Genomic DNA, 23,401 nt, shown 5'->3' with positions numbered 1-23,401 from the left:
CGTAAAAGCATAACTAAAGTGCCTAGAAGGAGTCATTCCTGAATCCTGCTGCATGTGCCTGTTGGATTTGCAGTGCCTGTAGCCAATGGTGGGTGGGTGTATGTGTAATAGAGAGAAATATTATATATATATATATATATATATATATAATATCTCTCTCTCTCTATCAGGCACATTTTTAAGTTCATTTTGTATGGCCCGCAAATGATTTTATAAATATCCAAATGGCCCTTGGCAGAAAAGGGCTCCACACCCCTGCTCTACAACAACTTTTCGGATGGGGTGTTTTAAGGGAAAGTGTTACCTCCATGCAGGCAAAGCAGCTTTCGAATTACAGATATTTTCTCGTGTAAAACAGACTAAGTACTACATTCTTTCAATTAAAACTTTTCTTACCAGGTTTCCTTTAATGAAAGATGCCAATGTAAGCATGTCTCTTACTTACAATATGCACTTACTAAGAGGCAAAGACCAGTTACCAAAAACATAGACAGAAATTCCATAAAAAATATGTAATCTGCAGTCTATACAGAGACTCAGGAGTGTAAAAATACCTGCCATACTGCATAGCACACTGTTATTTTTCCGTAAATTGCAGAAGTTGCTCTTATAGCGTAAAATTGTTATAGGTTATTTAAATGGTGCCACAAAGTGTCCATGTTACTGTAAAGAAAAATATTATTAGAACACCCGAGTAAAACTATATATTCAAAGAGACCATACAGGGGAGAAAAACTACTGAGATCTCTAGATAACTAAATGGAAGGTAGTGACAATAGAAGCGCTAAAGAATCAGAGCTGCAGATTGATTGGGAACATACTAAAACATGGGAAGTGCAGGGTTAGAACAAGAGGGTGGAGGGCACTGCCCATGAGCGCTTAAAGTCATGAGGGCAGGAACATGGACTTCAATATGAGCCCGTCTTTGCGTTTTGTAAAAGTAAAGTAGTTGCATTTGAGATCAACTTCTTTATAGTTTCCAGGGCTCTGCTATACTGCACATTTGTAGTCAGGCCTCTTTGGTTGGTGAAGCTTTCCCATCCTCCCTTCCTTGTTGTTTTGATTGTGTTGGTTATTTTGGGTGGGAAAGAATGGCTGAATAGCAGACCAGGTGCAAGTCTTGATTGTCTGGAGTGCACTCACCACCTTGACTATAGTATCAGACCCTCCAACATGACCCTTTCCACCTGGTACAAAAAGCTATGTTCCTGGATTCTCTCTTAATTGATGAATGCAGTCACCCATGGTGAAACCCCCTCTACTCATCTAAAGGCCCCCATACATCAGCAATCTGAAAACCACAATTGAACAATTTGAAGCTTTATTGCCCGATTTTAGGATTTCCCAATCGAGCAATCTGCGCCTATACACTACAGATCTGTTTCAGTGATCTGCAGATCGATTGCAGCAAACACAGATCTGCCAATCTTGAAAGGCCCATCATTTTGCTAGAAACGGTCTGCAAATATGCTGATCATGTCCATACACTAGCAATCTACATTCCCAATCCATCTGTGAAATCCAACATGTTGGACAATCTGATTAAACAATTCCAATCACTTTTTGGCTGCAATCTGTGATCTGTGAAGCCCATACATTGCAGATTTTTATACATAATCGATTGCTGCTGTATGGGGGGGCCTTATTACCTGGCTCAACACAGGTGTCTGCAATCATTAATTAGGTGGGAAGTCCAGCAGCAGAGCATATTGCACCGGATGGAAGGGGTCATGTTGGAGGGTAGCTAGTATGAATGAGCTGCATCACCCTTACAGGGACAGCGACACCTCCCTCACGGGATGGGTAGTCAAGCTTAGAAGGTGGATTTGGATACCCTAATTTTGTGTTCATATAAGCACCTTGGACAATCTCCACCTACAATGCATTTGTTTGTTTGTTTTTTTCGTACTTGTGCTGACCAATTTCTGCCACAGTTATGTGTCTGTGGGGTATATGTTATACCTCTTTTCCACCAAAAACCCAGGTCCGACCTGGATTTTTGGTCATGGTTCCAACCCTGGTCAGACCCAGGTCAGACCCATTTACACTGCACCTTTCATCTGGGTTACTCCCAGGTCAGCCCTGTTCACACTGAACTCAGGTCTGCCCTGCTAAACCTGTGAGGTCATTAAAAGTGGGAGGTCACTGCTCCACAGCCACCAATCAGCTCATTTTAGGCATGATCCAGATCAGATAACCCGGGTTGCACCGTTTACACTGCACCATTACCTGGGTCCATCCTGGGTCCAACCCTGGTAGCTACCTGGGTTGGATTGCAGGGTCACTTGACCCAGGTTATTTTACAGGGACCCATTTACACTGAGCTGCGACCTGGGTAGACCCAGCAAAAACCCAGGTTTTTGCTCTGGTGTAAAAGGGGTATAATAGGCTGTGCATTTAAAGCATTGGCGAGTCTCATGTGAGACTGCCCATTGTTATAAACTAGTAGTCATTTAACAGGCAATATCAACCTGGTTTTGCCTATGCAGATGCTTTAAGTCTGCAGCCTATTACATATACCCCCTTGTCTTTTATTTTAGGACATTCATCTTGTATAATTTAAGGTTCTAAGGGTCTGAGTCAGCTTTGGGAATAAAAATAAAATATAGCAAGTAACTGTGCATCCTCCTAAAACCATCTCCCCTGCAAGTGAGGCATATGTAAAGTGTGCAGAGATTTAGATTTGGGAGGGGTTTGTCCAAACTGACATCTTAATTTGCACCCCTTGCATTGCAACATGGTTTGTCCAAGTTTACAGGTACTTCTATATTTTAAGCTGGGTACACACGTAAAGATTTTCTGTCCAACCATTAAATTAGTTGATTGGTTGGAATGAGAATCTGGTGAAAGCAAATGACAATCAGCAATTTGCTCCCAAACGCCGGAAAATGGACAAAAACTGTTGTTTGAACAAATTGTTTAGATCAAAACTTTAACAAACTTGTCTGACGACCATTTTCATCTGTTTTCTGGCAATTAGGAGCAAACTGCTGATCATCAGTTACTCCCATATGTTAGCAGATTTTCATTCCAACCAATCAACTAGTTGCATGGTTGGAGAGAAAATCTTTACGTGTGTATGCAGCATTACTCTATTCCCAAAGCTGAATCAGGCCCTAAAATAACTTATGTGGCTGGCGTAGGGGATACCCTTAAGCAGATGGGTTTATTGTTTCCTTAAGCATTTAGAAAAAAACACGATTAAAGTAATAATATATAATACATATCGATATGAACTATGCCCTAATATTGGTAAACAATAAACACACTAAGGGGTCAATCTAATCAGGTGTGGATTAGATCCTGTGAGCCATTTCAATCCAATTCCAAACTGGCCTTGCACTTTGTGATCAAATTTGCTATGTGGCCCACAAAGTTCTAGTTACGCCCTTACATGCAAACACAGACTCTCTGGATTTAATAGTGTGTGACTCTGATGAAGTTCAAGCCTAGGCATTAACCTAATCCTGGTCAAACTACACCACCATGCCAAATATGGTGGAGCTAGGTCTAAAACTCTGGTCCTGCATAAAGGACGGACAGACAGACACGCTTTCTCACCTATTATATAGACTTACCATGTTGACATTCATAATGTCGACACTAGAATAGGGACATGACAACATGTTGACAGGCACCAGGATGACATCGCCGGAGTGCTAGGAGGGTTAGTGTTAGGACCACAGCAGTGATTTTGGCTGGAGACTGACTACCATTCCCGGCACCCTGCTAGCCAGAAGCAAGGGCTGTGGGGCAGTCTCACTGCTGGCACAAGTTACAGCTCTGTGTGCAGGATCGATATTTATAAAGACGAGAAGCTTTGCTGATCCTGTGCAAGCAGGTAAGGCCATGCATGCACAGTCCAAAATTGGCGAGACTGTCATGTGCACATGCATGGCCACACCAGCTCCTGAATGCGCTATGCGCAACAAAGTTCAAGGCAGTAAATAATGGGTTGCCTGTAGCAGCGCTCTGCTCAACCTAATGTTATGATCCAGGAGCAGATGGGTACTCAAGTGGTCTAGTCTCGCATGAGTACTTACTGTAGGTAAAAAGGGTTTTGTACTAAGCGCTGTGTACAAACTAGAGATGTGCACTGACCCTCATGTTTTGGATCTGGATGGGTTTTGCCAAAACCTCACCTCCGTGTTTTGTATTTTGGTTTTGGATCTGGATTATTTCTTAAAAAATCATAAAACCAGCTAAAATCACATAAAATGGGCCTTTATTTGTTCCTACAGTATTATTAACCTCAATAACAATTATTTTCTCTCATTTCCAGTCAATTTTGACAACCCCACAGCTCACAATAATGATGTTTTCATCTAGTTAAGGGCCAGACGATTGCATCCAGCTAGTTGGCTCAGTAATAAATAGAGTTGAGGACTGTGCAAAAATAATAATTGGTGCAGCCATTGGCTGAATAAATTAATTGATAATTGGTGCAGCACCTGGCTGAAGAATTAATAATTGGTGCAGCCCCTGGCTAAAGATTTAATAATTGGTGCAGCCCCTGGCTGAATTATTAATTGGTGCAGCCCCTGGATGAAGAATTGATAATTGGTGCAGCCACTTGCTGAAGAATTGAGAATTGGTGCAGCCCCTGGCTGGCTGAAGAATTAATAATTGGTGCAGCACCTAGCTGAAGAATTGATAATTGGTGCAGCCACTGGCTGAAGATTTGAGAATTGGTGCAGCCCCTGGCTGGCTGAAGAATTAATAATTGGTGCAGCACCTGGCTGAAGAATTAATAATTTGTGCAGCCACTGGCTGAAGAATTGATAATTAGTGCAGCCCCTGGCTGAAGAATTGATAATTGGTGCAGCCCCTGGCTGAAGAATTAATGATTGGTGCAGCCACTGGCTGAAGAATTGATAACTGGTGCAGCCCCTGGCTGAATTGATCATGGGTACAGACCCTAGCTGGCTGGCTGAAGAATTGATAATTGGTGCAGCCCCTGGCTGAATAATTGATAATTAGTGCAGCCCCTGGCTGGCTGAAGAATTGATAACTGGTGCAGCCCCTGGCTGAATAATTGATAATTAGTGCAGCCCCTGGCTGTAGAATTAGTAATTGGTGCAGCCACTGGCTGAAGAATTGATAAAATTGGTGCAGCCCAAGGCTGAATTGATAATAGGTGCAGCCCCTGGCTGACTGAAGAATTTATAATTGCTGCAGCCCCTGGCTGAATTAATAATTGGGGCAGCCACTGGCTGAAGAATTGATACTTGGTGCAGCCCCTGGCTGAATTGATAATGGGTACAGACCCTGGCTGGCTGAAGAATTGATAATTGGTGCAGCCCCTGGCTGAAGAATTGATAATTGGTGGTGCAGCCACTGACTGAAGAATTGATATTTGATTGTTGATGCAGCCTCCGCGCTGAGTAGTAGTGGAATACAGAGCTACGATTAGGAAGGAACCAGTCCTGCAACAGCCTTGAGGCCTGGAACCCTTGGCAAGTTGCGGCCATTACAGCCTTGAGGGCTGGTGAGGAGTGACGACAGGTGGCCTTTGGGCCGTGAAGCAGGATGCGGCCTTTGGGCCATGTAGCAGCCTTAAGGGCTGAGAACCCTTGGCTTGATGTCACTGTTGTGTGACTTGCGCCGATGGGTTGACACAACAAGCAGTAATTGGTTCAGAATTTTCTTTAAAAAATACAGAGTCAGACGCTTCTGTATTTTTTGGACTTAAGTGCTGGTAAAGGTCTTCCTCGTGGAATTTGTAATTCATCTTGGTGAACATCATCTTTTCCACATTTTGAGGAAGTAACCTCCTACGACGATCACTGACAAGGTTTTTGGCTACCCTGAAAACTCTATCAGAGTACACACTGGAGAGTGGGCAACTTAAGTACAGCAAAGCCAGTTTGTGTAAGGTTCTCCAAATTGCCTCTTTTGCCTTCCAGTAGTGAAACGGACTGTCTGACATGCCTATTTGGATGCTATCCCTAAAATAGTCATCCACCATTCTCTGAATGGTGACCATATCAGACAGAGTCACAGTAGACATGTCACTCATTGTAGGCAGTTCTTTCAGACCCAACCAGCTGTCATTAGATTTTGCTGACTGATCTGCATCACCACCAGCATTGGGTCTCTTAGGAAAATGTAGTTTTTTTCCTGGCAGCTGTAGAAACTGAAGAAGGATATGCTGCCGTGTCAATTCTGCTTGAGCTGATAATTTTTTCACCACCAGCTCTTTGCATCTTTTCAGATTTATGTCCGTCAGAAAGAAAGACACAAGGTATAACTTAAACCTAGGATCAAGTATGGTCACCAAAATATAGTGATCTGACTTCAAGAGATTGACGACCTTGGATCCTGTCGAAGCAAATGAAGGGCTTGATCTACAAGTCCCACATACTTAGTGGAATCACTCGATTTCAGCTCCTCCTTCAGTTTCTCCAGCTGCTTTTGCAATAGTCTGATGAGGGGAATGACCTGACTCAAGATGGCAGTGTCTCAACTAACTTCACGTGTGGCAAGTTCAAAGGGTTTGAGGACCTTGGACAACACGGAAATGCACGACTACTTCTGACCATGAATGAGAATGTCAATGATGATGCAGGTGTTCATGGTGGATATTGCAGGCACTTCGATACAGATAGAAGGGAGCAGCTTGGTGACACTGGACTGATTATTGTTGTTTTTTTGTCCCCAAAGTTTCTGTACCCTTTCCAATTTGATGAATGCGCTTCAAGTGACGTAACAGGGAGGAGGTTCCAAGATGGTTATGGTCCTTACCTCTACTCACTGTTACTTGGCAACGGTTACAATTGGCTTGGCAAAGGTTGTCCGGATTTGGGTGGAAATAATTAGACACATGAGAAGTGGATTTTTTGGTCCTTTGCCCAGGCATGGCAACAATGTGATTTTTTCCTACCATGGGCAACAACTGTTTCCTGATTTACAGTTTTTGCACAAACTTCCTCGCCATCAACATCCTCATCATCATCAACATCCTCATCATCCTTGTTGTTATCACCAACTACATAAATATCCTCCTCATTCTCCTCGTGCAATTCCACAGAAGCATCCTCGATTTCTACATCAGAAGGCACACAAATGGTGGAAGGAGGATCCTCTTCAAGTACAGTATTAGAAAGGTCAGGCTCACACATGGCAACCACGGACATACTTGGACTCTCCTCTAGGATTTCTTATTTTTCCGTGTAGTGAATGGCATATAGCCAATTTTTTATTTCTCTAAAGCTGACTTAGTTTGACATTCTTTTTGCTTTAACAGGGTAAAAGTTGATTTTTTTTTTTAGCCTGACTTTTTGGCTGACCTGAGCCCTGGTACATAGATGATGTTGACGGCCTTGCATCATCATGACTGATGCTCTCAGCTACAAGACTGATATGTGGATCCTGCCCTCCGGTCATGTGACTGTACTCCATCCTCACTACGCACACAACCACAAACAAAAAAAATTGTTGTTTTATTTTCATTATTTTGGGCAGCAGCCCCTCAACGGACAGGAGCACAGCACCCCTGCACAGCTACGCCGATGACTGGTGTGGCTAACACGCCACGCAAAAAAATTTTTTTTTTTTTTAACACTGGGGTGAACCCCTGAAAAGAGGCAGCAGCCCCTTAACAGACAGCAGCACAGCACCTCTGCACTGATGAGAAGTGTGGATAATTTAACACTACTTTTTTTTTTTTTTCACACTGGGGGTTGGTGAAGACTAGAGCAGCCCTGAAGGACAGAGCACCCCCTGGACAACACAGAATTACAGCCAGCCAGCCCCTATGGACAGGACAACAGCCAGCCCCTATGGACAGGACAATGACAGCCAACCAGCCCCTTAGGACAGGACAAAGACAGCCAGCCAGCCCCTATGGACACGACAACAGCCAGCCAGCCCCTCTATAGAGCCAGCCAGCCCTTATGGACAACAGCAGCCAGCCCCTATGCACAGCGTCAGCATGCAATTAACAAATTCAATAACAAGTATTAACAACAGCACAGCACAGCTCCCAACTCCCTCCCTCTTCACTCTCCACAGCCGGAATGAAAAAATGGCGGCGAATCGCGGGACCTTTATAGAATCCAAAACCCGCAAGAATCCGACAGTGGGATGATGATGTTTTGCCTCATTTTCAGATCTGAGTCAGACGGGAAAACCCAAGCTGACTCGTATTTGCTTCGGATCCTCAAAGTTCGGGTGGGTACTGTTCTCAGGGAACCGGACCCGCTCATCTCTAGTACAAACCCCTTTTTTTATATCAAAGTTTAAGGCAGGACAAAGTCTCCTTCGCATCAGCATTATGCAGGTGCTCAGCAGCTGAAACTCACTCGCTGGAAAGGTAGGTTTACACTAGAGATGAGTGCGTCCGGTTCTCAGAGAACCGGACCCACCTGAACTTCGTGTTCCGAGGCGAGATCTGAGTCCGGCTCGAGTTTTCCCGTCTGACTGAGATCTGAAAATGAGGCAAAATGCATCACCCTCCCGGTGTCGGATTCTTGTGGATTTTGGATTAAATAAAGGTCCCCGCAATTGGCGCCATTTTCACTCCAGCTGTGGAGAGAGAAGCTAGCAGATGTAGTCAGTCACTCAGTGTGTGTGTCCAGTCGCTGTGTTGTCCAGGGGGGTGCTCTGTCAATTAGGGGTGCGATTCCCCAGTGTAAAAAAAAAAATACTTTTTTGTGTATGTGTGTGTGCATTAGCAACCTAGCTGTGCTATTATTGTTCAGTGACACTGTTGCAGTTTATCATCCATGTATTTGTGACTATGCAGTTGGTCTGTCCGCACTCAGCACTCAGTCTGTCCCTAAAAAAGGGGTGCAGTCTGTATTGTTCATCAAGGGGCTGCTGCATCATTCAGGGGTGCTCTTCCCCAGTGTCCAAAAAATAAAAGTGCTTTTTTTTTGTGTGTGTGTTAGCAACTTATCTGCACTATTATTGTTTGGTGACACTGCCTGCCAGACTGCTGTTTATTGTCCAGGTATTGTGACACTGTAAGTGGTAGCGCAGTGTTTTACTAATGAAAAATCTTGTGATACTAAGTGGTAGTGCAGCCTAATCAACTTTTCACTTATTTCCTCAATTATTAATAAATGATTAGTCTACACGTCGACTACAACACCATAACAAAGAGCTAAATATATAAAACATAATGATATCACTGTAAGTGGCAGCGCAGTGTGTTTTCTTTTCTTAATTCATAAAAATCTTGTGACACTGTAGGTCATTCACATTAAAGTTTAATATTTAAAATGAGTACAAATTGATGTGTGTGCTGTACCCCACTTCATTCGTGTTTGTTGAATTGGTGAATGATCAGTTGGGAGGAGAGCAGGAACCACATACTAGTGCTGGAGCTGCTGCCAGTGCCACCAGTCATGACGATACTAAACCATCTACATCATCTACTAAAGTCGTTGCCCAAGGGCATACAGGGCTTAAGTCAGGGCATCTAAAATCAAGAACCAATCTTTTACAGTGGTAAAGAAAAAAACATCAAAGGGAAAGTTAGCTGCAGGAAGATATAAAATTGTCAATATGCCTTTCACCACATGAAGTGGCAAGGAAAGGCTAAGGTCTTGGCCTTTATTTATGACTGGTGGTTCTGCCTCTTGTGAAAATGTAAGCAGAAGTGAGCATGCTGACATAGAAATTGAGGATGCTTCTGTGGAAGTGCACCAGGATGAGCAGAATATCTGTGTAGCTGATGCTAATAAGGATGTTGTTGGTGAGGATGTTGTTTGTGTAAATCAGGTATCAGTGGAAGAAAAAGTTATTGCCCATGATAAGGAAAAGCCCATTGTCATGCCACAGCACAAGACAAAAAAATCCTCTTATGTGTGGAATTATTTCTACCCAAATTTCGACAACAATTGACAAGTAATTTGGACCCTTTGTAAAGCCAGAGTAAGTAGAGGTAGAAACCTTATCTAGTAATCTCCTCCCTGTTAACTCATCTGCAGTGCATCCATCCAAAAGTTTTTATGATTTGTGTTGACTCATCTGCATCACCAGTGGGTCTTTTGAGAAAATGTAGATTTTTCTTGGCAGATGCACTTGCTGTAGAAACTGAAAAAGAAGCCATCGCTGCATCATGTGCCACTTGAGCTGACAATTTGCTTACAAACAGCTCTTTGCATCTCTTCAGATCTGTGTTCATTGGGAAGAAGAACACAACATATGACTTAAACCTTATATCTTAAATCTTGCATTTGCTCTCTTCAGCTTGTCTACATATCTGTGGTTAAATGGACAGTGGGTACAATGGCATTTTGGAGGCCACTAATTAATTTTTTTTTAATATCCTTGTACAGGTTGGGAATTGCTTTTCAAGTTAAGTGGAATCTAGATAGAATTTGGAAGCGGGCATATAGGACCTCAATTAACTTTTAAAAACCCACTGAGTTATTGGCGGATATTGGATGCACATCTAATGCCAGCATAAATGTTATGGCGTCAGTGATCTGCTCTGCAACTGGGTGACTGCTGTCATACTTGCTCCGCCTTGCAAAGGATTGTTTAACAGTCAATTGTTTTTAAAGTACTACTAGTAGTCTTCCTGGTCCTCTTCTGGGATGAAAATCCACTCCCAGCAGTAGCAGGCATAGCACTCGAGGATTCTTCTGGGGCAAGGACTGATGTGAATGAGTAAAATAATTCTCCCTCATATATTTACTTCAGAATCAAAAAATTCAATTACATTTACTACTAATCAAATCTTCCTTTCCCTGCCACTACATACATGCTCTAACTCCTTCAGGCCTTTTGAATAATAAAAACATTTTTTTCCTGATGTGTCATGTTGGAAGTTGAACTGCCACTGCAATCTTTGACATGCAGTTGCTGAATGCCAAAAATGTCCAGAAATGTTTATGGCCACAGATAGCATTTCCTGCAGGCCACTTTAATTTAAAATTATGAACCACCAAGTTGATTTTGTGGGCAAAACATGGGACAATATTGTTCACCCATGCTCTCCCCTCCCGTCTTTATAAATTTGCTTTGATTTTGGAATCAAAAAATCTAATTAAATTTACTACCAATCAACCCTTCCTGTCCCTGCCTTCAAATACATACATACTCCAACTCCCTCAAGCCTCTTGATTAATGAAAATATATGTTTCCTTATGTGCCATGTTGGAAGTTGAACTGCCACGTGTTTGTGGCTGCCCACTGCTGCTTAGTCAGCCAGCAAGCTTGGTGCAAATTTTGGGCATAAACCAGATGAAAACAATATTGTGAGGTGGTCAAAATTAACTGAAAACGGGTGGAAACTGATGTGATTGAGGTTAATAATACTGTAAGAAAAAAGAAATTATGCAATTTTAGCTGTTTTTATAAATTAAAAAAAAAAATACATATCCAAAACCAAAACACGCAAGGGGTGGTTTGGTGAAACCAAATCCAGATCCAAAACATGAGGAGATACAGATCTAAAACTAAAACACAAGGTCGGCGCACATCCCTAGTTTACACGTGACCTCTCCAGCAGGTGTTTGTTTACCAAATAAAGAGCAAAGAACTGGTGCAAAAATTGGCAGTGTGCTGATATTTACACATTCAGAAAACATCTCAGTTACTTTAATGTGCAGTCTGTTGTCCATAGGGGCTGTGTCCACTCCAAAGTCCATAGGGGCTGGCTGGGATGTATTGTGCAGTGTTCCATAAAGGCTGTAGTCCTAAAGGGGTGCTGTAGTGTTGTCCAGGGGTGCTCTGTCCATCAGGGGTGCTTCCCCCCAAGTGCAAAAAAATAATATTTTTCTGTTTGTGTGCGCTGTAGCCGCACGTGCATAAATAAAGTAGCACCAAGAGTGCACCTGTGTCATAAGTAATGGGCCGGCTAGCTCATCTGTTGAAGGGTGGTGTAACCCCCAAAGTGCCTTAAAAAAAATAACAAAAATATTTTCTGTGTTTGTGACTTGTGTGTGCTGTAGCCACACGTGCATCAACAAAGTAGCGCCAAGCGTGCGCCTGTGTCATAAGTAAAGGGTCGGCTGGCTCGTCTGTTGAAGGGTGGTGTAACCCACAAAGTGCCTAAAAAAATTGTTTTTTCTGTGTTTGTGACTTGTGTGTGCTGTAGCTGCATGTGCATCAACAAAGTAGCGCCAAGTATGCACCTGTGTCATAAGTAAAGGGCCGGCTGGCTAGTCTGTTGAAGGGTGGTGTAACCCCCGAAGTACCTGAAAAAAAAAAAAAAATATATATTCCTATATTTGTGACGTGTGTGCTGTAGCCGCATGTGCATCAACAAAGTAGCACCAAGCGTGCGCCTGTGTCATAAGTAAAGGGCCGGCTGGCTCGTCTGTTGAAGGGTGGTGTAACCCCCAAAGTGCCTGAAAAAATATATATATATATTTTTCTGTGTTTGTGTGCGCCTTAGCCGCACGTGTATCAATATCACATAAATGGAGGACAAAAATTTTTCTGATAAAAATAAAATAGAGAAAGGTCAAGAACCACTTCCTCCTAGTGGTGAAGCTGCTGCCACTAGTCATGACATAGATGATGAAATGCCATCAACGTTGTCTGCCACGGCCTATGCCCAATGTCATAGTAGAGGGCATATAAAATCTCAAATGGCAAAGTTCAGGAAAATGACCTTTAAAAATAAATTTAAATTGTCTGAGGAGAAACATAAACTTTCCAATATGCCATTTATGACACGGAGTGGCAAGGAACGGCTAAGGTCCTCCCCTGTGTTCATGACTAGTGGTTCAGCTTCACATGATGATGGAAGCCCTCCTCCCGCAACAAAAATCAAATGAGTTAAGCTGGCAAAAGCACAGCAAAGAACTGTGTTTTCTAATTCTAAGAAGATATCACAAATCCCCATGGAGAGTCCAAGTGTGGTGACGGTTGCGATGCCTGACCTTCCGAACACTGGATGGTGCTGGAAGTGCTGGAAGGAGCACCCACAGTCCAGTTGCTGATATTCAAAATGAAGATGTCACTGTTGAAGTACAACAGGATGAGGATATTGGTGTAACTGGTGCTGAGGAGGAAGTTGACAAGGAGGATTCTGATGGTGAGTTGGTTTATTTAAATCAGGCACCGGGGGAGACAGTTCTTGTCCGTGGGATGAAAAAGCCCATCACGGTCAAGCCTGGGCAGAAGACCAAACATTCCACCTCTTTGATCTGGAAATATTTCTATCCAAATCCAGACAACAACTGTCTTGCCATATGTGCCATATGTAAAGGTGGAATTAGTAGGGGTAGGGACATTAACCACCTAGGAACATCCCCCCTTATACGTCACCTGCAGCGTATTCATAAAAGTTACTGTCAAGTTCAGTAACTGTGGCTAAGACCGGAAGCAGTCCAGGGACACCTAAATCCCTTTGTCCTGTTGTATCTAAGCGCATGCAAACCACACCGTCAACTCCCTCCTTGTCAATTTCCTTCTCAGTCAGGATCGGATGTAGTCCTGCAGGGCATGTCACTGGCATGACTGACTCTCCTATCCGGGATTCCTCTGGAAAATCCTGCATTGCTACACCCACTGCTGCCGCTGCTGCAGTTGCTGCTGGGAGTCATTCATCATTCCAGAGAGAAAGTAGGAACACCACTACTTCTTTTACTAAGCACACACACAGATTCATTGTAGCAAAGATCCCCCTCACACATATCTCCCACTAGCACAGAAGGTCCCCCACCAGCACAAAAGATATCCCCCACAAACACCTATCCCACCTACCCACACTAACCTCTTACTAGCAGCGGACACTCCTAACCTTGTCCTCCTTTGTGTGTTTTCTCTGTCTGCATATGCCAATTTCCTTCCCTCCTCAGTGCTGCTGCTGAGCTCCGATGCCCGAGTACTTGCTGGATTGGTCTCCTGATCATCAGAAGTGTCCGTCAGAGCTCAAGGCATGCTCCCTCACAGTGGGGCATGCCTCCATTAGCTCTTTTTCTCTGTGTTTTATTGGCTGCTTCGTGGCCCAGCCCTCAACAGTGTCTTAGCTATAAGAGGTGAGGATGAGCTCTTACAGCCTCATCTCTTGTCTTTGCCTGTATTTCCAGGGAGTTCTGCAATTTTGGAGAGTTTTGCCTATAAAAATGATCATAATAATACAAAGAAGATATTTGTAAGTTATAAATATCTTCTTTGTTATTATTCTAAAAATCTTTATAGTCAAAACTACTGCAGTTTGACAGGGGAGGCTCAGCCTCCCCTGACTACCCTGACTGCACATTCCTGTCGCATAGGATGTTACCGATGACCATCACATCCAATGCGGCCATGCAATACTGCTGTCTCCCCCATCTCGTATGGAGCATATCCATTCTACACATGTGCAGAATGCATCTCCTCCTCCTACACTGACCCCCTGGGAGTGATCATGTGGTCAGTTTCTATGGCAGCAGCTGCTGATTGGCTGAGAGAGGTCTGACTCTTAGATAATCAGCACTAAGTTTCAGGAAACCACATGGGTCCTGTCATTCTCCGGGAAGCGCTGTATGTATATACAGTGCTTGCTTGTCCATGGCATCAGGATAACGATTTTGTATTTTTTTTTGCCAAGCCCCCTGGATGTCTACCAGGAGAATGGGACTGACCGGCGCTATGGAGTAGGTATCTTAAGTTTGTAGTGTGAGTGCGCGTGAATGGTTAATAAAAGGTAAACTTATTCGGTGTCTTGTTTTTTTTTAAATATTTTCTTTACAATACAACGAGGGCATAGGTGTCACCAGTCCCTTTTTGCCTGGCCGTTGTGGCACCTGTGTTTCTCCAAGTGCCGCCATGCCGAAGCAGGCTTGCCTGGACCTGTAGTCCCACTGTAATGGAAAATATTTTGAAATATTTATCACACATTAACCCTGCAACAAGTTTCACCAAGGGTGCAAGAAATAGCCTTTTGTGAAGCGGGTCCCCACTTTCCGAGGAATCCCAGGGCTGGGGTGACCAGTTTGGGGCTGGGCACCCTGTGATGTGTGTGTCCCCATACTATGGCATTAACCCCTGGCTGGTTCAGCACGGTGCAGTAAACATCATTCCCCCATCCCAAATTTCCGGTACCATAAGTACTGGGCTGGTTATGCTTTTCGGGGGAGGGCCCCTATGCTGATTTATTTTCTAATTTTTAACCCTTTTATTACACAGTCACACAAAAAAGCACTGCACAGATCTCGCTTATCTGTGCAGTGCACAGCAAAGGCTATTGTGAATAGGCCAATACGATTGAACTGGCACACAATACAACATGATCAGTATCACGATTAGATCAAAATAGACAGGCAAACACATTCATAGTAAATCCCTGAGTTTGGTCACTGAAAAACACATACAAATCCCAGCTACGTCTATCGTGTTTATTCTTGGCCAAACACAATTCTTAGTAAATTTACCCCCTAGACCAGTGGTTCCCAAACTTGGGGCCTGATTCAGAGCCTCTTGCTCGCACTGTGCATTCGCAAGCGGCCCAATGTTCTGCGTACGCGCATGCGCACAATTCGTTCTGCGCGTGCGCAAATTACACACTGCAATCACAACCCTCTCGTTCGCCCAGCAAAGGCAGCCCAGGGTAATGAGTGACAGTTTGTGGGAGGTAACAAGGGCAGGGCACTAATAACGGGGGGTTGGAGATGCGAACGCAGGCGTGCCTGAGTGTTTTAATGCCGCTTAAAAGGCGTGCATAATTAACAGGCAGCATCATAATATACGTCACTTGCCTTTTTTTTATACTGATTTCCTCGCAATGCTTGTGGGTAAAGCAACCGCAAGCACTGCGTTAGCACTCGATGGTGCTCGATGTACCAATGTTTTAATACACTTCCTGAAGAAGACATGTGCTGGTGGGCGGCTCTGCCTGTGCGATTGGGCGTACTCACAGACAAAGTGGCTGATCGCTAAGACATGGTGGGTGTGCTTATGCCTTGGCGAGCGTTCGCTTCCCGTGGTGTCACTTTGACAAATTTGCATACGCATCCAGCGACCATACGCAGATAGTGAGCGGGTCTGAATCAGGCCATTGGTCCTCAAGGCAACCTAATGGTCCAGGTTTTAAGGATATTCAGGCTTAAGCACAGGTGATTTAATTAGTCAATGTAATTTTACCATCTGTGTGCAAGCATGTATAGCCTTTAAACCTGGACTGCTAGGATGCATTTAGCTGGGGCTGGCTGGCAACTTTCGGGCTAGGGGACCAAAAACTGGCCCTGGCTTTTCTAAGGAAGAAAACTAGATAAAGTACAAATGTTAAATACATTTAATTTATTATTTATTATTTATATATTTATGTATGGGTGTGTATATTTACAAATATATACATGTGTACCGGACCAGATTATGTTGACATTTACTGACGAGCTGCTTTCAGATAAGTACCGGACATGATCAGTATAATGTACTTTGTTCATTTCATATTAAATCAATGGTGGATTTTTTTCTAAAGTGAGTGCTCTTGGTTTCCTATGTTAATGTGTATATCTTGATATATGAATAATAATCTCCATTCCACATAGTGCTCTGGTTCCCCATCTCCCCATGCTCCCCTTCCCCTATCCAGATGCCACACACTGCTCCCCTTCCCAAATCCACATCCCACACAGTGCTCTTCTTCCCCTACCCACATCCCATGCAGTGCTCCCCTTCCTCCAGCTACATCTGACACAGTGCTATCCTTCCCCTATCCACATCCCATACAGTGCTCCCCTTTCCCTATCCACATCCCACACAGTGCTCCCCTTCCCCTATCCACATACAACACATTGCTCCCCTTACCCTACCCACATCCCACACATTGCCCCACTTCCCCGATCCACATCCCACACAGTGCTCCCCTTCCCCTACCCACATTCCACACACTGCTCTCCTTCCCCTATCCACATACCACACATTGCTCCCCTTACCCTACCCACATCCCACACACTGCCCCACTTCCCCTAACCACATCCCACTCAGTGCTCCCCTACCCACATCCCACACACTGCTCTCCTTCCCCTATCCAAATACCACTCACAGCGCTCCTTCCCTATACACATCCGACACACTTCTCCCTTTTCCCTATCCACATCCCACACAGTGCTCTCCTTCCCCTTATTCACATCCCACACAGTGCTCTCCTTCCCCTATCCACATCCCACTCACGGCGCTCTTTCCCCTATCCATATCCCCCACAATGCTATCCTTCCCCTATCCACATTCCACACACTGCTCGACTTCCCCTATCCACATCCCACACAGTGCCATGATTTCCCAATCCACATCCCACACTCTGCTCCCCTTTCCCTATCCATAACCCCCACACTGCTATCCTTCCCCTATCCACAATTCCACACAGTGCTCCACTTCCCCTATCCACATCCCACACAGTGCTCTCCTTCCCCTATCCACATCCCACACACTGCTCTCCTTCCCCTACCCACATCACATGCAGTGCTCTTCTTCCCCTATCCACATCCCACACAGTGCTCTTCTTCCTATATCTACATCCCACACACTGCTCCGCTTCCCCTATCAACATCCCACACACTGCTCCCCTTCCCCTATCCACATCCCACACAGTGCTCTCCTTCCCCATCCACATACCACACACTGCTTCCTTTCCCCCATCCACATCCCACACACTGCTCTCCTTCCCCTTTCCACATACCACACAGTGCTCTCCTTCCCATATCCACATCCCACACACTGCTCCACTTCCCCTATCCACATCCCACACAGTGCTCTCCTTCCCCTATCCACATCCCACACGCTGCTCTCCTTCCCCTATCCACATCCCCCACACTGCTATCCTTCCCCTATCCACATTCCACACACAGCTCCACTTCTCCTATCCACATCCCACACAGTGCTCTCCTTCCCCTATCCACATCCCACACACTGCTTTCCTTCCCCTATCTACATCCCACACACTGCTCTCCTTTCCCTATCTACATCCCAGAAACTGCACTCCTTCCCCTATCCACATCCCACAGAGTGCTCTCCTTCCCCTAACAACATCCCACACACTGCTCCACTTCCCCTATCCACATCCCACACAGTGCTCTCCTTCCCCTATCCACATCCCACACTGTGCTCTCCTTTCCCTATCCACATCCCAAACACTGCTCTCCTTCCCCTATCCACATCCCACACTGTGCTCTCCTTTCCCTATCCACATCCCAAACACTGCTCTCCTTCCCCTATCCACATCCCACACACTGCTCCACATCCTCTATCCACATTCCAAACAGTGCTCTCATTCCCTATCCAAATCCCACACAGTGCTCTCCTTCCCCTACCCACATCCCAAACATTGCTCTCCTTCCCCTATCCACATCCCCCACACTGCAATCCTTCCCCGATCCACATTCCACACACTGCTATCCTTCCTCTATCCACATCCTTCACAGTGCTCTCTTTCCCTTATCCACATCCCACACTGTGCTCCCCATCCCCATCCTACACAGTGCTCAACTTCCCCTATCCACATCCCACACACTGCTCCCCTTTCCCTATCCACAGCCCACACAGTGCTCTCCTTCCCCTATCCACATCCCACACACTGCTCCCCTTTGCCCATCCAAATCCCATGCAGTGCTTCTCTTCCCCAATCCACATCCCACACAGTGCTCTCCTTTCCCTATCTACATCCCACACACTGCTCTCCTTCCCCTATGCACATCCCACACACTGGTCCACTTCCCTTATCCACATCACATACAGTGCTCTCATTCCCTATCCACATCCCACACACTGCTCTCCTTCCCCTATCCACATCCCACACTCTGCTCTCCTTCCCCTATCCACATCCCCCACACTGCTATCCTTCCCCTATCCACATTCCACTCTCTGCTCCACTTCCCCTATCCACATCCCACACACTGCTCTCCTTCCCCTATCCACATCCCCCACACTGCTATCCTTCCCCTATCCACATTCCACTCTCTGCTCCACTTCCCCTATCCACATCCCACACAGTGCTCTCCTTTCCCTATCCACATCCCAAACACTGCTCTCCTTCCCCTATCCACATCCCACACTGTGCTCTCCTTTCCCTATCCACATCCCAAACACTGCTCTCCTTCCCCTATCCACATCCCACACACTGCTCCACATCCTCTATCCACATCCCAAACAGTGCTCTCATTCCCTATCCACATCCCACACAGTGCTCTCCTTCCCCTACCCACATCCCAAACATTGCTCTCCTTCCCCTATCCACATCCCCCACACTGCAATCCTTCCCCGATCCACATTCCACACACTGCTATCCTTCCTCTATCCACATCCTTCACAGTGCTCTCTTTCCCTTATCCACATCCCACACTGTGCTCCCCATCCCCATCCTACACAGTGCTCAACTTCCCCTATCCACATCCCACACACTGCTCCCCTTTCCCTATCCACAGCCCACACAGTGCTCTCCTTCCCCTATCCACATCCCACACACTGCTCCCCTTTGCCCATCCAAATCCCATGCAGTGCTTCTCTTCCCCAATCCACATCCCACACAGTGCTCTCCTTTCCCTATCTACATCCCACACACTGCTCTCCTTCCCCTATGCACATCCCACACACTGGTCCACTTCCCTTATCCACATCACATACAGTGCTCTCATTCCCAATCCACATCCCACACACTGCTCTCCTTCCCCTATCCACATCCCACACAATGCTCTCCTTCCCCTATCCACATCCCCCACACTGCTATCCTTCCCCTATCCACATTCCACTCTCTGCTCCACTTCCCCTATCCACATCCCACACAGTGCTCTCCTTCCCCTATCCACATCCCACACACTGCTCCCCTTTCCCTATCCACAGCACACACAGTGCTCTCCTTCCCCTATCCACATCCCACACACTGCTCCCCTTTGCCCATCCAAATCCCATGCAGTGCTTCTCTTCCCCAATCCACATCCCACACAGTGCTCTCCTTTCCCTATCTACATCCCACACACTGCTCTCCTTCCCCTATGCACATCCCACACACTGGTCCACTTCCCTTATCCACATCAAATACAGTGCTCTCATTCCCAATCCACATCCCACACACTGCTCTCCTTCCCCTATCCACATCCCACACACTGCTCTCCTTCCCCTATCCACATCCCCCACACTGCTATCCTTCCCCTATCCACATTCCACTCTCTGCTCCACTTCCCCTATCCACATCCCACACAGTGCTCTCCTTCCCCTATCCACATCCCACACACTGCTTTCCTTCCCCTATCCACATCCCACACAATGCTCTCCTTTCCCTATCCACATCCCACATTCTGCTCTCCTTCCCCTATCCACATCCCACACAGTGCTCTCCTTCCCCTATCCACATCCCACACAGTGCTCCCCTTCCCCATCCTACACAGTGCTCGACTTCCCCTATCCACATCCCACACACTGCTCCCCTTTCCCTATCCACATCCCACACACTGCACTCCTTCCCCTATCCACATCCCACACACTGCTCTCCTTCCCCCATCCAAATCCCATGCAGTGCCCTTCTTCCCCTATCCACATCCCACACAGTGCTCCCCTTCCACATCATACACAATGCTCAACTTCCCCTAACTACATCCCACACAATGCTCCCCTTCCCCTATCCACATCCCACACACTGCTCTTTTTCCCCTATCCACATCCAACACACTGCTTCCCTTCCCCATCCACATACCACACAGTGCTCTACTTCCCCTTTACACATCCTTTGCAGTGCTCTTCTTCCCCTATCCACATCCCACACACTGCTCCCCTTCACCTAGCCACATCCCACACACTGCTTCCCTTCACCTGTCCACATCGCACACAGTGCTCTCCTTCCCTGATTCACAACACACACACTGCTCACCTTTCCCGATCCCCATCCGATACGCTGCTCTCCTTCCCCTTCCTACACAGTGCTCTTCTTCCCCTATCCACATCCCATGCAGTGCTCTCCTTCCCCCTTCCCCATACCACACAATGCTTCCCTTCCCCCATCCTCATACCACACAGTGCTCTCCTTCCCTTATCCATATCGTTTGCAGTGCTCTTCTTCCCATATCCACATCCCACGCAGTGCTCTCCTTCCCCCAATCCACATACCACACACTGCTTCCCTTCACCTATCCTCATCCCACACACTGCTCTTCTTCCCCTATCCACATCCCACACAGTGCTCTCCTTCCCGTTTCCACATACCACACAGTGCTCTCCTTCCCCTTCCCAAATCCCACACAGTGCTCTCCTTTCGCTATCCACATCCCACACACTGCTCTCCTTGCAATATCCACATCCCACACACTGCTCCACTTCCCCTATCCACATCTCCCACACTGCTCTCCTTCCCCTATCCACAATCCACACACTGCTCCACTTCCCCTATCCACATCCCACACAGTGCTCTCCGTCCCCTATCCACATCCCACACAGTGATCTCCTTTCCCTATCCACATCCCAAACACTGCTCTCCTTCCCCTATCCACATCCCACACACTGCTCCACATCCTCTATCCACATCCCATACAGTGCTCTCATTCCCTATCCAAATCCCACACAGTGCTCTCCTTCCCCAACCCACATCCCAAACATTGCTCTCCTTCCCCTATCCACATCCCCCACACTGCTATCCTTCCCCGATCCACATTCCACACACTGCTCCACTTCCCCTATCCACATCCCACACAGTGCTCTCCTTCCCCTATCCACATCCCACACACTGATCTCCATTCCCTAACCACATCCCACACACTGCTATCCTTCCTCTATCCACATCCCACACAGTGCTCTCCTTCCCCTATCCACATCCCACACTGTGCTCCCCATCCCCATCCTACACAGTGCTCGACTTCCCCTATCCACATCCCACACACTGCTCCCCTTTCCCTATCCACATCCCACACACTGCTCGCCTTCCCCTATCCACATCCCACACACTGCTCCCCTTTGCCCATCCAAATCCCATGCAGTGCTTTCCTTTCCCTATCTACATCCCACACACTGCTCTCCTTCCCCTATGCACATCCCACACACTGGTCCACTTCCCTTATCCACATCACATACAGTGCTCTCTTTCCCTATCCACATCCCACACACTGCTCTCCTTCCCCTATCCACATCCCACACACTGCTCTCCTTCCCCTATCCACATCCCCCACACTGCTATCCTTCCCCTATCCACATTCCACACACTGCTCCACTTCCCCTATCCACATCCCACACAGTGCTCTCCTTCCCCTATCCACATCCCACACACTGCTCTCCTTTCCCTATCCACATCCCACACTCTGCTCTCCTTCCCCTATCCACATCCCACACAGTGCTCTCCTTCCCCTATCCACATCCCACACAGTGCTCCCCTTCCCCTTCCTACACAGTGCTCGACTTCCCCTATCCACATCCCACACACTGCTCCCCTTTCCTTATCCACATCCCATGCAGTGCCCTTCTTCCCCTATCCACATCCCACACAGTGCTCCCCTTCCACATCATACACAGTGCTCAACTTCCCCTTCTCCCATCCTCATACCACACAGTGCTCTCCTTCCCCTATGCACATCCCACACACTGGTCCACTTCCCTTATCCACATCACATACAGTGCTCTCTTTCCCTATCCACATCCCACACACTGCTCTCCTTCCCCTATCCACATCCCACACACTGCTCTCCTTCCCCTATCCACATCCCCCACACTGCTATCCTTCCCCTATCCACATTCCACACACTGCTCCACTTCCCCTATCCACATCCCACACAGTGCTCTCCTTCCCCTATCCACATCCCACACACTGCTCTCCTTTCCCTATCCACATCCCACACTCTGCTCTCCTTCCACTATCCACATCCCACACAGTGCTCTCCTTCCCCTATCCACATCCCACACAGTGCTCCCCTTCCCCTTCCTACACAGTGCTCGACTTCCCCTATCCACATCCAACACACTGCTCCCCTTTCCTTATCCACATCCCATGCAGTGCCCTTCTTCCCCTATCCACATCCCACACAGTGCTCCCCTTCCACATCATACACAGTGCTCAACTTCCCCTAACTACATCCCACACAATGCTCCCCTTCCTCTATCCACATCCCACACACTGCTCCCTTTCCCCTATCCACATCCAACACAATGCTTCCCTTCCCCATCCACATACCACACAGTGCTCTCCTTCCCCTTTACACATCCTTTGCAGTGCTCTTCTTCCCCTATCCACATCCCACACACTGCTCCCCTTCCCCTAGCCACATCCCACACACTGCTTCCCTTCTCCTGTCCACATCGCACACAGTGCTTTCCTTCCCTGATTCACAACCCACACACTGCTCACCTTTCCCGATCCACATCCCATACGCTGCTCTCCTTCCCCATCCTACAGAGTGCTCTCCTTTCCCTATCTACATCCCACACACTGCTCTCCTTTCCCTATCCACATCCCACACACTGCTCCACATCCTCTATCCACATCCCACACAGTGCTCTCATTCCCTATCCAAATCCCACACAGTGCTCTCCTTCCCCTACCCAC

Source organism: Taudactylus pleione, unplaced genomic scaffold (genome assembly GCF_031769625.1).
Source record: "Taudactylus pleione unplaced genomic scaffold, aTauple2 ptg000960l, whole genome shotgun sequence".
Classification (NCBI taxonomy): Eukaryota; Metazoa; Chordata; class Amphibia; order Anura; family Myobatrachidae; genus Taudactylus; species Taudactylus pleione.
This window is presented reverse-complemented; position numbering follows the sequence as displayed.